The sequence below is a fragment of the Callorhinchus milii genome, unplaced genomic scaffold, assembly GCF_018977255.1.
Source record: "Callorhinchus milii isolate IMCB2004 unplaced genomic scaffold, IMCB_Cmil_1.0 Scaffold2, whole genome shotgun sequence".
In the NCBI taxonomy this organism is placed as follows: Eukaryota; Metazoa; Chordata; class Chondrichthyes; order Chimaeriformes; family Callorhinchidae; genus Callorhinchus; species Callorhinchus milii.
The window spans coordinates 79,296,638-79,306,822 of NW_024704743.1; the positions used below are offsets into that span (position 1 = coordinate 79,296,638).

The window sequence follows — 10,185 nt, forward strand, 5'->3', positions numbered from 1 at the left end:
GTGTGTGGGGGGGGGTGTGTGTTGTGTGTGGGGGGTGTGTGGTGTGTGTGTGTGTGGGGGGGTGTGTGTGTGTGTGTGTGTGTGTGGGGGGGGGGTGTGTGTGTGTGGGGTGTGTGTGTGTGTGTGTGTGTGGGGGGGGGGTGTGTGGTGTGTGTGTGTGTGGGGGGGGTGTGTGTGTGTGTGTGTGTGGGGTGTGTGTGTGTGTGTGTGTGGGGGGGGGGTGTGTGGTGTGTGTGTGTGTGTGTGTGTGGGGTGTGTGTGTGTGTGGGGGGGGGTGTGGGGGGTGTGTGTGTGTGGGGGGGGGGTGTGGGGGGTGTGTGTGTGTGGGGGGGGGGGTGTGTGGTGTGTGTGTGTGTGTGTGTGGGGGGGGGGTGTGTGTGGGGTGTGTGTGGTGTGTGTGTGTGTGGGGGGGGTGTGTGTGTGTGTGTGTGTGTGTGGGGTGTGTGTGTGTGTGTGGGGTGTGTGTGTGGGGTGTGGTGTGTGTGTGTGTGTGTGGGGGTGTGTGTGTGTGGGGGGGGTGTGTGTGGTGTGTGTGTGTGTGGGGGGGGGGTCCCAGCTCTGAGCTGCTGAGTTTGTGAGAATGCACTTTCCTGCTAATAAAAACCCAAACCTTGCTGCAAAATTGCCTGCAGAGGCTGTTGCTCAGCTGCAGCAGCTGCACAGCCCCCCACTCACTACTTCACTATCACTGGGGCTGAAGAGACCCGACGTGATTGTGAAAGCCTTGTGCAATTGCTTTGACACGTCGCTTCCAAAAATAAAGGGTATTTTTTTTTGCTCTCAGTCTCGCCTGTCAACCCCCCCCCCCACCACCCACCCACCCACCCATTGCATTGCATTGCAGCAGCAGCAGCGAGTGTCTGTGTTTGAAGTGGTGCAGGTGAGGTTAGTTATCATGTGTGCCTTGTGTGTGATGCAGAGGAAATGAACGTCCCCCTCTCTCTCCCTCTCTCTCTGCCATCTGATTCCATATTTAGTGATTTTGTGACCTCGATGGTGTTAGAAACCTGAAGCAAATGACGTGAAATTGACCAACCCGGAAGTAACAGCTCTTTCCACTGCACAGCCTGAACCTGCCTTCACTCCCACATTACTTCCCGTTTTGACAAACTGAGCTGCAAAGGTAGGGAGTGAGAGGGGGGGGTTACACCCCACGGTGGGGCCGGGAGGTGCTGTCAGCTGCTGATGTCTGGGTGTCTGTGGGTGTGTGAGTGGGTGTCTGTCTGTGGGTGTGTGGGGGGGTGTCTGTGTAGGTGTCTGTGTCTGTGTGGGTGTGTCTGTGTGTCTGTCTGTCTGTCTGTGTGGGTGGGTCTCTGTCTGTGTGGGTGGGTGTCTGTCTGTGTGGGTGTGTGTGTGTGTGTGTGGGTGTCTGTGTGTGTGGGTGTGTGTGGGTGTCTGTGTGGGTGGGTGTCTGTGTGGGTGGGTGTCTGTGTGGGTGGGTGTCTGTGTGGGTGTCTGTGTGTGTGTCTGGGTGTGTGTCTGGGTGTGTGTGTGTGTGTGTCTGGGTGTGTGTGTGTGTGTCTGGTGTGTGTGTGTCTGGGTGTGTGTGTGTGTCTGGGTGTGTGTGTGGTGTGGTGTGTGTGTGTGTCTGGGTGTGTGTGTGGTGTGTGTGTGTGTGTCTGTGTGTGTGTGTCTGGGTGTGTGTGTGGGTGTGTGTGTGGGTGTGTGTCTGGGTGTGTGTCTGGGTGTGTGTGTGGGGGTGTGGGTGGGGGTGTGTGTGTGGGTGTGTGTGCGTGTGTGGGTGATGGTCCTCTGGTGTCAGCTCAGCTGAGGCAGGAGATGCAAATCGCCACCTGGAGAAGAATCTGAATTAGGATCGTCCCCAATGATGGGGACCTGAGACCCCTTTACCCCCCCAGTCTCCGGGGGCTTTATTGCTTCTTTTCTTTTTTAAAAAAATATCCAGAGAGAAGTCAGTCGATGGGAAACGTCTGATCTCCGTGGATTTATGACTCGGGTTGAACCGTACATATGTTGCAGCATTTAATTCAAATTGCATTTTCTTTTCCGGCTGATAAGCCATTGGGATTTTCGGTGAATGAGAAGCATTGATAGACTGGAGGATTGCGCTGTTGCAGAGAGAGACAGAGAGGGGGAGAGGTTTCCTCTTGGTCTGAATGCCGCCTGGTTCAGGGTGACTTCATTTTGTAGTCCAGGCTTGTTTTATTAGCTCCTGAGAAATTATTGTTGGTCAATATTATGTCTGTAACGCATTGCTAGAGATTTGCATCGATAATCTTGTGATCTTACTTGTTTCTATCTCAATGCAAAAGTATATGTTGTTTGCAAAAGCAAATCTCAGTGTCCCTTTCTATTAACAATCCCTGCATTCGATGTAGCATCTATAATGTTGAAATGCCTGCCTTAAAGCCCTGCCCTGGGAATTGTTATCAAGTGTAGTGACTGTTTATTCGTAGACGGTTTCTATTGCATATAAATGTCCATCTTCACTAAGCGGAAAAACTGTTATTTCTAATCTAGATTCAGTGTTGGGGTGTGGCCTGTTTAAGATACAGATCTGCAGCATTTTATGTTTCGTTTTTTGAGAGGCAAAATTGCAGTATTTTCATTCTTTATATTCACTCACCTTTCTGGTGCTGGAGATCCATAGGAAGTGGATGCAGTTCAGAGGTCTTGATGTATTGTTTCATTCTCTACAACAAGTCCATCATGATAACATTTCCATTATCGTATCCATTTAAATTTGCATCAGTCAATGCCGAAAGTAACTGGGTGTAGAAATGACAAAAACAAGACTCTTTGGGCTGGGAATGCCATTGAAACTGTCCTCAACAAAGCAAGATCCTGAGCATGGTTGGGTTGTTGGAGAAAATTGATGACACCTAAACAAATAAAGTACCATAAAGTCATACGAGGTCCAATTTACTGTATTTCTTACTGGGATTCCTTTGTTAGGAATCCAGTTAAAACGCCTCTCAGCCCAGGAACTTTGCTCTGGAAATGGGTCATATTCACTAAGTGTTCCCATGGGTCAGGGTGATGTACATTTGGTTATTTGGAAAGAGTTTCCTTTTACTTGACTCAGATTCCTTCTTAAGAAATCCCATTCAGGAATACTGTTAATTAGAGCCCAATGTTTGCAGGTGGTTCAACCCATCCAGTTGTGCTGGTTTAAGGCTCTGCCCTCCCCCCAACTACTCTTTCCACATACCCTTTAATATTTTTCTTCAAATATCTTACATAGAATTGCAAAGACTGGGGAATGCAGAAATGGGCCATTCAGCCCAATTGGTTTGTGCCATGTTAATCCTTCATGAGCCTCTTAATACTCTCTCCTTTACACCTTTATTCCCTTCTCCCTCGTGTATTTTTTTAAATGCTTTTACGCACTTGGCTTCAACAACCATTTGTAGTGAGGCTTTCTGGGATGTACAGGCCAGACACTTTCCTGTATGGGGGAGAAGGAAAGTAACTGGGTCAGTTAGTATTTTTTAATTTTCTTGGCAGGCCTGGTGGGACAGGTTACCAGGTCTAGAAGAATGATATTGGGCTTCCTACCACAGGGAAAACCTTTTTTTTTTGAAAAAATGGACAGGTTGAGATGAGTAAAATATCAAGATATTGAACTCTTCTCAATTTATTTTGCTTGGACCATTCATGTCCCTCATTGACAACACATCCTCTCTATCTATAATGCGTTTGAATCCAACTCCAAAAAGTAAAAGGGTTGCATTCTGTGTGGCCCAGTTCTAACTTCTAACCAACAGCTTTAAAATCCTATAAAATCATTGACATTTAGAGTATAAATTACAGAAAGCAAAACATAAAAGCACTGACTGGGGCTTCAGGGTATTGTGTCGTGTGTATGTCCTGCATTCAATGTAAGTGCCTTTGCTGTGATGCCTCAAAGATTACTCGTATCATATCAGCAGCTCATTTTTTCGTTCAGAAATCTCTTTTCGAGTGCCTGGCATAATCGTTCCCTCCAGGAAGAGAGTAATTAATATTTCTTTGCCTTTTTGCAAAATCCTGCTTTGTTAGTGAGTATTCATGAAGAACCATTTTTTTTCAAAAAGATCCATGTAAAGGTTAGGAATGCATAGAAACAAACTGGACTTGCTGCAGGTGACGGGGCTGGTGAAAATTGCTTTTTAGCACTTACTATATTGAAGCTTACATGATCCCGACAGGTTAGCGGTGCAGCTCTGAGCTTTAGGCTGAAAGGATATCATTGAACTACGATGACATTTCAATAACATTGAATAATTAAATATTATTTACAATAATATTAGTAATGCATATTAATTAGGGATATTAAAAATATTCAAGTTAGTAGTGGTCTTGAGAACGCCCAATGCCCCTGACAATATGCTTGAAATCAAACACACAAGAGATAATCTGACCACAAGTTCCAACACTGCTCATAACTCCTGGCGCAGGAGCATCATCAGCAGCTATTAACATTTTCAACCTCCATAAAACTGCTCTGCTTCAATGCCCTTGAGAACCTTGGTTTGATATTACTTAGGACATGGCATTCACTAAGAAATCATTGCTCAGCGGAGCTGGCTCCAGGCACCCTCAATATGAACAGCTGTGGGTGATTGCGTTGCATGACAGACAATCTGCAACTTCCCATCCGTCCAAGGCGAATGGAGCGTAGATGTGCTCTTTTCCGTTTTGCAGCCTTTGCTCTCTTCACACCTGAGATTTGACCGTGGAGTGACAGAGTCGTGCATGTGTGGCAGAAGCCGCGGGTACAAAAGGGGTTCAGGTGATTCTTCTGGTTCACTATCCATCGCTCTTGCTTGATTGAACTTTACCATTTGTGCTATTTGTGCTTTTGTGAATAACAACACTACTTAGAATCCATCCACCTATCCATCCACAATGCATGAACCAGTATTAGGATACTCGGGGATACTGTAGATTCTTGAGAATGCTTCTTACTTGCTGAATATTATTGAAACCTCCCTGAAATGTTTCTGTTGTTTAAAGGTACGTTTTGGTAGCAGGAATGGCCCCAAACCTCTATGGTTTAGCAGGATTGATACTGTGACCACTGAGGTTTTTATATAGGGTATTTGCAGTTCTTAGGCCCCTTTGTTTCTCTCCTGAAAGTCTGGCCAAGATCTGGAATGTGCTCTATGGAGAATCGTGAGTATAACCTCATGTCCAAACCTCATGTGCTGCTTGGACATGAGGTTACATTCAGGATTCTGAATGCTAGGTTGAGAAGGTTTCTGCTTATACAATAAAGAACCTACTTGAAGGCTTGCTTTTGAAATCTATTTCCTCATCCTGTAGGTTCCACTGTCAGATCTATTGCAAAGGCTGTGGTGAATGCTGTGTTGATCTGGAATGTACACAATACGGTGGTATAGATTTGTTTATAATCCTAGTGCTGGCTAAGATATAGGGACAGCACAAGTCTTAGCAGCTTTGAATGGGATGATGTGGAGTAATGTGCAATAGGATTGCAGGAAGTTCACCACAGTGTTTGGACATGAGGTTACACCCAGATTCTCCATGCAGCGAGTTCCAGATCTTGGCCAGATTTTCAGGAGAGAAACAAAGGGATGTCGCAAGTGCAAGACTGGCTCGGATCCTGAGATGACCTCCTAGAGTTTTGGTGCTCTTTCAGGGGATTGGGCTATTTGAGAAATTACTTTCATTCTGTTTAGACACTGACAAAGATGCAGGAATGTGTCTGCTGTTAGGACATGTCCTTCTGCGTGCTTCAGATAAGCTGTGGTTTAATGTGTGATATTCACAAACAGGATTTGATGTGCTAATTGCAAATTCTGGTGGTTGAATATTGAAAGTGGTCTGATTTCCAATATTCAGGGAATGGCTAATCGTCATTTCTGAAAGCCGGAAAATTGCGAGGAAATAAAGGTCCAAGGGCACTCTGCCAACTGCTAGAAATTGCAAATAGGACCCAATTGTTAAATCCAATGGATTTGACATTCGTTGAACTGTGAGCAAGCATTAAGACTGGTTGGAATCCTATTGCTTGCTAATGGGATGGTAAGAAAGCAGGACTGTTTGTAGATCCAATCCTTACTGTTAGACCAAATGGTTGACCAGGTTAATATCACGCAGAGATGGTCAACAACCTTGAGGCCACTATTTACTTTGTTTTGTTTTCCTTCTTTAGATTACTGTATTTTATTAAAATATGTTTTCTCTTTTACATTGTGCAAGGGAAATGTAGCTCCAGCGCTTCTTACCTATGGCTGAAAGTAAATCTAGTCTCTTTGTCTCTTGGAATCTCATGATCTCCAGCTCTTTGAGAGCGCTCTGAGCCATGATTTAGAAACTGGAAGACATGCACTCTGAAGGTATGGGTCCCTCAGAGAGGGACATTTAATATTAAATCCAAAATAAAATTGGGTCTACAAACAATCCTGCTTTCTTACCATCCCATGGTTATCGACAAGCAATAGGATTCCAACCAATCCTAATGCTTGCTCACAGTTGCCAAATGCATTGGATTTGTCAAGCGCTCTGGGACGCTAGCCTGCATGAGGGGCACTATATCAATGCAAGTTGCTGTTAATATATTGGCACACCACAACATCATCAAGGGTTGGAAGGTATACATTGTGGGGAGGATTTGACAACCGTTATACCATGTTTGCTGATCCTGCTCCATGGACTCCTATTGACTGATCTATTAAATAACTCAACGGACTGGGTGGGGTGGGGCCAGGGGCAGGGTTGCCCTTGGCATGATTTGCTTCCACAGGTTCCACAAGAACTTGTACAGAACCTAAATATGTATTGCTGTTAAGTGGTGACAGGCAGCTTAAACTCACTGGGGTGTACAATTGGAGGCAATCTTATATTTTCTCTAGGTGGAGAAAGAACATTTATCAGAGATCAATTCACTTTGCTTTTTCCTTTACTTGAGTGCCAAGTGGCCCCTGAAATCAACCCCCTTGGCTTGGTGCAGTGACTCTCTTGAGTGGTAATGTTGAATCATAGCATACTGCCAGCCCTTCTAACCACCAAGCATTATTGTCGATGAAAGGGGCCCTCTTTGATGGATATACAATTCTGGGTGCGTGGACTCCATTTTGCTATTTGTAATTCTGAAAATAAAACGCATTTTTAAGAAAAAAAATCACCCATGCACACTTGTGATCCCCCAAGAGCAAATTGTGCCGGTGAGAGACATCGAGCTGAAATCACACGGCTTCCAGATCAAATTTGCACTTTTGCAAAAAGGAACATGTAGTATCCATGGTAACCGCTGCACATTTGTTGCATAGCAACTTGCAGATGCTGAGTCAACACCCAGGGCTGCAGTACAAATGATGAATTTATTTTAATCCACGTGAGGATGTTTATAGGTGCTGGAACCATTTAGACTCTATCTGCAAATGTAGTGTCATTCAGAACAGTATCTTTGAAACCATACATTAAATCGAGGTACCCATGAGAATTTAACTTGTGCAATTTGTAGGTACCATTCATTGCTTCATTTTTTTCCTGATATACAATCAAACCTCATCATTATAAACAGCGGTGTTTGCGCTCTATTTTCTTTACAAAGCACTTTGAGATGCCTCAACGACGTGATAAGGCGCTATATCAAATGCAAGGATTATTATTAAGATGGGTTCTGTCTCAAAGAAACAAACTGAAGGTCTGCTCTCACATCCTCTGGAAGCTGGTGTGAGAGTTCCTGGGTAATTGAACTTCTAATACTGCACCCTGTTATCTTTCCCTCCCTCTCCCCCACCAATACTACCCCTCCTGAAAGCAGTGACTTGATCTGGGGTATAGTCGCACAGGCATCAGCAAAAAACCATGATGCTTTTTCATATGCAAAGCATAGACAATGAAATCTAACGTGTGATGTTTACCAACAGGATTTCTTAGTTCGGAATACGAATGGGAATTCCTTTAGGTAACAGAAAGTATGTCACCCCAACCTGTGGGAACTCAGCTTCAATTGCAGATTGCACCAGTTCAGTGCTCCCATGGGTTCACGTGATGTACTTCCGGTTCTCTTATCAAGTAATTTGCAGCATAGAAGACACAGCAAGTGTCAGCAGACTAATGTGACTTGATCCGATCTTCATCTGACATCTATTATTCAGCAGAGGTTGCTGGATGATGATCCGAAACAGGAACTCTTGACTCATTTTATACCATATCCTCCCTCCCCCGCGCAACTCAACTTTGGGGTCATTTGCAATGCACTTACCAGTGCTTTCTTTCAAATCCATGACTCCCTACATACCTGAAGTCATATTGGGAACTTACCAATCTGGCACATTCAGGAAGAGATTGTGAATTCCCCTTTTGGAGAATTAGAAGTGTTAAAGCATGCTTCACATGCTGGAAGTCTGGCACACTGCTTCCCCCCCCCCCCCCGAAGGAATCCTGTTGGAAATGCTAGAGGATTAAAGCACTATCTTATTTTAAAAATTATGGAATATTTCATAACTTTTCATCTCTTGGCTTATGCCAAGTAAGAGGGTGACGCTCTGTTGAAGAATTGAGGTGTGAGTGAAAAGTCCACAGTGAATCTTCCTCCCTTGGAAAAAGTCTGGACTCTTGGCATCTTTCCACACTGGAATATTGAGATCAGGAATTTGCGAATACAGAGTTGTGGGCACAAATACACAATTGCACTGCACCCACTGCCTAGCTCAGAGATTTCAAGCCTGAGCTTTATCTTGAAGGAGCAACTGGCGGATATGCGGTTGCACTGAGGATTGAACTCGGTGAGAGTGCTATATGATCCCTGGAAATACTGGCACTGAATTAACCTGGTACATTGTGGGGGGAGGGTAGGAGTAACAGGTGTTAGGAAGCAGGAGAAAGTGTGTGTGTTGAAAAGAGTTTGGACTGCTTGGAATGTAGCACACAGAACAAGCTGTGTATGTGTGTGTGCATGTGCAGCCATGAGTTTGCTGCACAATCCCAAGTGTTGAGTGAGTGGTGGGAATTTGTGGTGACTGGCATCTGCAGGGTTTGCAAACCCAGTGCTGCTGAGATGGCTTAGGTGCAGATGTTTGCAGAGCAGGTGGTGAGGTAGGCATAGAATCCTCCTGGGAGTGCGTAGCAGGATGTTTCGTGAGAATAGACAGTGGTGTGTGTGAAAGTGATTTTTGGAGCAGGTGGGGTGAGTAAGTGGGGGTGGGGGGGGGGGTGCTAGGACTGTGCAGAGCAGACAGTGGGGACGATGTGTGTAAATGAGTGGTAAAGGGACATTATGAAGGAGATGGGAGAAACAGTCTGGAGTAAAGTGAATAAGCTGTAGGAATGTTTTTCTTTGGTGGGGGGCGGGGGAAGAAAATAAATAATGAATTGTATAGGCTGTGTGGAAGTGTAATGGGCTCATGATGATGGGAACAGTGGGGATGGTGTGGGGGTGATGGTAACTTAGCCTCATTGCCAACAGTACACATGTGACTAACATGGACTGAGTTGGCAATTGTGGTCCAGCTTGAGTAATATGTTTTTGGCTGGTGAGCATTGTTTGGGAAGGTTGGGCATGGTGGCTAAATAGGTATTGGTGCTATGGAGGTTTAGAGTTGGGATGTGGTTGTGGTTTGGGTGAAAAAGAGCATGCATTTGATTTTAGCATCTTGAACGTCTCAATGTGTTAAACTGCTTCGCAGTAATTACTGTGAAATTACTGTCGCGACCGTAGGGAAACATGACAGCCATTTTGTGTATTGCAAGGTCCTGCAAAACATCTATGAAGTGCATCACCAATTTATCTGGAGCACAACACTGTACAACACAACAACATCCACATAAAGAACAGAAATTGGGACTATGGTTTAACATCTCATTTGAAGGCATCCACAGTAATGTGAGCACCAGAATGGTTGTGTGTGGTGGTGGGGGGAGGAGGGGGCATTCAGGCAGTGGTGGGGTGTGGGGTGCTAGGCGGGCACTAGAGTGGGTGTAGGTGTGTATGCAGTGGCAGAGATAACAAGGGGGTAAGGGGTAGTTTTCTCTCCAGCGGTGTTTGTGTCTGGCGCCTTTACTTCTTGCTCCACCTCTCTTCCCCTCACCCTCCGGCTGCCTTGTGTCTCGTACCACCTCGTGAGAGGGTGTGTGTTGGGGTGTGTGTGAGGATGTGTGTGTTGGGGTGAGGGGGTGTGTGTTGGGGTGAGGGGGTGTGTGTTGGGGTGAGGGGGTGTGTGTTGGGGTGAGGGGGTGTGTGTTGGGGTGAGGGGTGTGTGTTGGGGTGGG

The 10,185-nt window shown here is 45.5% G+C and overlaps 1 protein-coding gene across 1 annotated transcript in view; it reads left to right on the plus strand.

The window, feature by feature from the left end:
• Positions 1 to 942: 942 nt before the first annotated feature.
• cyrib (CYFIP related Rac1 interactor B) overlaps positions 943 to 10,185 on the plus strand; it is an 86,462-nt gene continuing 77,219 nt past the window's right edge. Inside the window, exon 1 of the mRNA XM_042346386.1 lies at positions 943 to 1,123. The gene's annotated coding sequence lies outside the window, so the exon portion shown is untranslated. The remainder of the gene's footprint in view (positions 1,124 to 10,185) is intronic.